At 38.2% G+C, this 4,407-nt stretch overlaps 1 pseudogene; it reads right to left on the bottom strand.

The window, feature by feature from the left end:
• Positions 1-3,249: 3,249 nt before the first annotated feature.
• Positions 3,250-4,407, bottom strand: LOC109574797 (large ribosomal subunit protein uL1-like; annotated as a pseudogene).

Here is a 4,407-nt window from a genome sequence, read left to right as displayed (position 1 = left end):
TGCCTCAAAGTTTAAAAATAAAGAGGAACAAAATTATAGTTTGAGAGGCATGTAAGGATATATAAATATTCTTTAAAACCCTTTATGTTGTTTCCCCCTCTACCACATCTAAATATATTTTGACTGAATTAAAAAGGATAAATCTCATCAATTGATTTGAATGCCAGAGAGTTGATCTCTGGTACTGTTCATAAAACAACAGAAGCTGATTTCTTGAAATTTGGGATATATGTTCTAATATAATAGAGAGCAATACATTCTAACATTCATAATTTCCTCAAAACTTGCATGAAGTCATTTTAGCTGCCTACCTTTGAATAGAAAATCTTTCAATGTCTGTGGAGCCTAGGCACCCAACAACTTATAATTCAGCAACAGAACCTTCACTATACATAGCTTTCCCAGAGTTGCATCCATATATAATCCAAATTAACATAATCCTTTCACTGTGTGGCACTTCTTAAGTGCTTCTGGGTCAAACTATTTTATGACCATAATCGTGAGTCAAACCTAGAGGGAAATTTCCTATTTCCTAACTATGGATGATTCTATTAGTGCTTTAATGCTTGGCATTTCTGAATCTGTACTCATTCTTGACAGAAAAGTACTAGAACATTTGAAGATGATCACTGTTTCCTTCTCCAAGCGTATTTGTTTACATAACTACAATGGCAAAATAAGAGACAAAAAGAAAAATAATAATAATAGCTTCTTTCTATATCCCAAGCAATATGCTATTACCTTAAAAACAGATAATGCCTCTGTCTGAATTTTTCCTTCTGTAGTTTATAAAGCAAATAAACTTTATAAAGCAAATCTTAAGTACAATTTCATTGCTACTTATCACAGTTACTTTTTGTTTTACATCCATTCATATATTAATATAATCACATAGTCAAGAAATATTTAATAATGGCCTACTAGGTAACAGGCAATTTTATAGAAAAATAAAGTAAAAACTTCATTTGTCTTTGTTAACAGAAATAGTTTATAAGTAGACCGTTTCAGATATGACTATATGTCTTTGTTTAAGAAGTAGTGTAGGAGACTTTGCTTCTTGATAAAGCATGTCACGACTTGAAATATTTTCAAGAGTACTGTAGGGGTTTTGTCTGAAATCTTTTTGTGTAAGAACATGAATTGGGGGATTTTAAAGACTGAACTAAGTACAAACATCATAGAAAAAGGAAGACAGGGATTCTATATTCTACTCTTGTGCTTTTATTTTTGTGGAAGAAGAATCAACACAAAAAGCAGTCTTCCTAGGAATGTAACTGGCATAAAATATAATAGTTTAACATTCATTTTAATTAGGTGAACATTTCCTTATAATAGTTTCTGCCATGATTAAATTCCACAAACTAAGAAGCTCAAGCAATGTAAAAGTGTTCTGTCAGTTTTGAAGCCTAGAAGCCTGAAATTCTGGTATCAGCAGTGCCATGCTCCCTTTGAAATCTGTAGAGACTTTTCTGGCTTCTGTTGTTTTGCCAGAATCATTGGTGTTCCTTACTGCAGGTGCATAACTCCAATCTCTGCCTTTAAACATTCTTCCAGGGTTTCTCAGTCTTCATATCCTCATCCCCTTATAAAACACTTATCATATCAGATTAAGAGCCCACCTTATTCCTAAACCAACTACATGTTCAATGTCCTTATTTCAAAATAAGATGAGAAGTACTTGGGGCTAGTGTTACAGGGGAAAAAGTGCACTCTGAGAGCATGGTCACGTGCCAGGTCTTAGGCAAGTCCCTGGAACAGCCGCTGAGTGTAGATTCTTGGCTTCACACAGTAAAGGATTCAAGAACAGGCCACAGTAAAACAAAAGAAGGTTAATTCAAGGAGACACACACTCCACAGACAAGAGTTGGGCCATCTTGGAAGGCAGGGGACACCAGGGTGTGGTAATTGTCAGTTTTTATAGGGGTAGGTAATTTCATAGGCTAAATTTAGGGAGATGTGTAAGCTACTTGAAGAAAACTTGGATGAGCTCTGCAGATACTGGAACTTTATGTGCAGAAGAAAGAACTCTGCTTTCCTTTCTAACCTTCAAAACACAATGATTTAACTTTTGCCTTCTTTTGGACCTGAGATAGCTCAATGGCTTCTACCCCATGGAACATGGAATGGCTTCATGAACATTCCTGTCTTGACTCAAGTATAAATTCCCTTTTTATGGTCAAGAGGATTATCCCCCTAGTTGACCACAGTATAAAGCCACTCACAGACCCAGTGCCTAACATCTTGAACTAGCAGGAGATGGCAGCCTACACATTGAAATTCAACACAGGTAACAGTTTCCCAAAATCAGCAAAGATATTCAAAATATCTAACAACTCTTTCAGAAAAAGCATAGGCCAATCAGAATAAATACTGCTCTTAAATAGTGTGTCTTCCTTGTAATGGCTATTTATTTATTTATCTTTGACTGCATGAAGTATCTTCTTTGCTTCATGCAGTTTCTTTCATTGTGGCTCACACAGTCTCTAGTTGTGACATGTGGGCTTAGGTCCATGGCATGTGGGATCTTAGTTAGCTTACTGGGGAATCACACCCTTATCCCCTGCATTGCAACATTGATTCTTAACCACTGGACAACCAGGGAAGTCCTCATAGTATGTGGGAGAGCTTTACCAATGCAGAGGTTCTGAATGTCTCTCCCAGGCAGCAGTAGCAACAGTATTTATTTATTGTTATCTCTGTGGCTTTATGTAACATTTTTTCTGTAACTGAGATTTTTTTGCTAGATTATTATTAACACAAAAATCTATCTAGTAAAATTTTAATTTTAGTTTTGATACATGATTAGTGATTCTTTTTCAAAGTGTTTGCATTATTTGATTCTTTTAATTTGATAACAATTTTATAATATCTTAATAAAATAGGAATTGTAAGTAAGGCCCATGCAAATTTAGGACCATATGAATCTTGTAGGGGAGCAAAGTCTGCCACCACAAATGTGTCTCCTTTTTATGAGCATTATTTTAGGCTGATTAGTTTTAAGAGACTAAAGAGTCTGGAAGTTTACTTAACTGCCTATAAGAATTTAGAGGGAGGGTCCATACCAAGAAGAGAGTAATCTACAGAGATAACTACAAAGATTATAAGCTGGTTTTGATAGTCTGGGTAGAATTTAGCAACACATCTTTGTTCAAAGCTTTCTCTGTGTCCCATTATGTCTACATGGCAGGAAAATCATGTTATTGTTGTTGTTTTATAAATGGTGGGAATATGGTTTATTAAGCTTGTACCTTAGTACAGGCACTGGGCTTTCCCCATGGTGCTCTTAATGTTCAAAACCTAGACCTTCTGCCAAGTTTTCTTGAGCAGTGGCACCAAGAATTTGAAAGCTAAGTGGATTTTTTACATCATCTGTCATCTTTGTGTGGCCAAGAGCTATGGCCAGACACAGCACCTTCTTTATCTAGAACTTGATGGTGGACTTCACTTAATCAGCTTTGGCCACCACATTCTCGTTGTGGGTCAGCAAGGAAGGAAACTTGCCAGAATTATTCAGGCCTCCACTGAGGATATGTGGGATCTGTTTGATCAGATTCTGAAACAAAAAAGGTATCATACTTCTTGGCCATCTTCTTGACCAGTTTCTTATTCTTGTTGGGTTTCTTCAGTGTCTAACCATGTCCATGTCGGGGAAATCCACAACCTTGGCCTCGTCACAGTGGTGCTGGTCTCCAGAACACATGCAGAGAACCTGGGGCATGTAGAAGACTTAATCTTCAACTCAGTCCAGTTCAGTCGCTCAGTCGTGTCCGACTCTTTGCGACCCAATGAATTGCACCACGCCAGGCCTCCCTGTCCATCACCAACTCCCGGAGTTCACCCAGCCTCACATCCATTGAGTCGGTGATGCCATCCAGCCATCTCATCTTCTGTCATCCCCTTCTCCTCCTGTCCCCAATCCCTCCCATCATCAGGGTCTTTTCCAATGAGTCAACTCTTCACATGAGGTGGCCAAAGTATTGGAGTTTCAGCTTCAGCATCAGTCCTTCCAATTAACACCCAGGACAGATCTCCTTTAGGATGGACTGGTTGGATCTCCTTGCAGTCCAAAGGACTCTCAAGAGTCTTCTCCAACACCGCAGTTCAAAAGCATCAATTCTTCGACACTCAGCTTTCTTCACAGTCCAACTCTCACATCCATACATGACCATTGGAAAAACCATAACCTTGACTAGACGGACCTTTGTTGGCAAAGTAGTATCTCTGCTTTTCAATATGCTATCTAGGTTTGTCATAACTTTCCTTGCATGTCCCCAAAGCATTTCTCCTTCTGAGGTCATAGTTCTTCAGACTGACCTGAAGCTCCACTGTCTCTAAAAGCTTCCACTTCCCACACTGGTTCCCCTGCACCACCTCCTAGAAGGTGTCTCTGAAGACTTTGTTGCTCAT

Source organism: Bos indicus, chromosome 20, assembly GCF_029378745.1.
Source record: "Bos indicus isolate NIAB-ARS_2022 breed Sahiwal x Tharparkar chromosome 20, NIAB-ARS_B.indTharparkar_mat_pri_1.0, whole genome shotgun sequence".
Taxonomy (NCBI): Eukaryota; Metazoa; Chordata; class Mammalia; order Artiodactyla; family Bovidae; genus Bos; species Bos indicus.
The sequence above is the reverse complement of the archived record's forward strand: the minus strand, read 5'-3'. Positions and strand labels throughout refer to the sequence as shown.